The following is a 900-nucleotide window of genomic DNA, read 5'->3' as shown; positions in this document are numbered from 1 at the left end:
CAAAAAACTTGTAAGATTTAGTTATTATGTTAATTAGCCCAATATAAATAATATATTTGATTCTCAACTTTTCAAAAAACAGGACTAATATTATTTAGAAATTGTTTATTATGAGCTTTTAGGTTGAGAGAAGTCCCTGACAGCACATTTACGGCCTTTTCTATTCATAGCTTATCAACTTTTCTAAGCTGTGCCTTGAAATCAAATAATTTTACAAAAATTTATTATTCAAAGGAAATTAATTTTCAATTAATTTTTCAAATCTATTTAATTTTTACATGATATTATATTTAGCGGATAAATATTTATAAAAATGAATATATTGGGTTGAAATTATGGGAAATCGTCTGAAATATATTTTGGTACCGATTTGCGTAAACTAACATTTGCTGTTTTAATTGGCTCACATTTTCGCAACCATTACTGAATTGATAAGAAAATTTGAGAAGCCAATGCCCAATGGATCATCGCTGCACTTGAACAAAATTTTTGTATTATTTCAAAAATAGATGTATACATTTTACTTTTTCGACAGCGCTACTATCCGTTCAGGGGATATTTTACGAAGCTAAGGATGTACGTAAGCTAGCCGATGAGTGACTTTTTTGTTTTTCATTTCCAATGCCTGCAAGGATATGATTATAAAAAAATGTAGAGTCTTTTTCTGGAAATCGACCTTATTTCGTGCTATTTTTCCCAGACTATTTGAAAAAATGGATGTTTAACTATAGGACAACAATATAGATGTTCAAAGTTAGCATCTGTAAGCCTTAAAAAGTTAGATGTAACTCTTTAGCATCCGAAATGTTCTACTGAAATATCCGAAATATTACATGTAAGGTTATGTCCAATAACGCCTGTAAATATTTTAAGAGTTTACTTATTTATAGTCATTTAAGG

The sequence above is a fragment of the Belonocnema kinseyi genome, chromosome 6 (assembly GCF_010883055.1).
Source record: "Belonocnema kinseyi isolate 2016_QV_RU_SX_M_011 chromosome 6, B_treatae_v1, whole genome shotgun sequence".
Lineage (NCBI taxonomy): Eukaryota > Metazoa > Arthropoda > Insecta > Hymenoptera > Cynipidae > Belonocnema > Belonocnema kinseyi.
Note: the sequence above shows the minus strand (reverse complement) of the source record.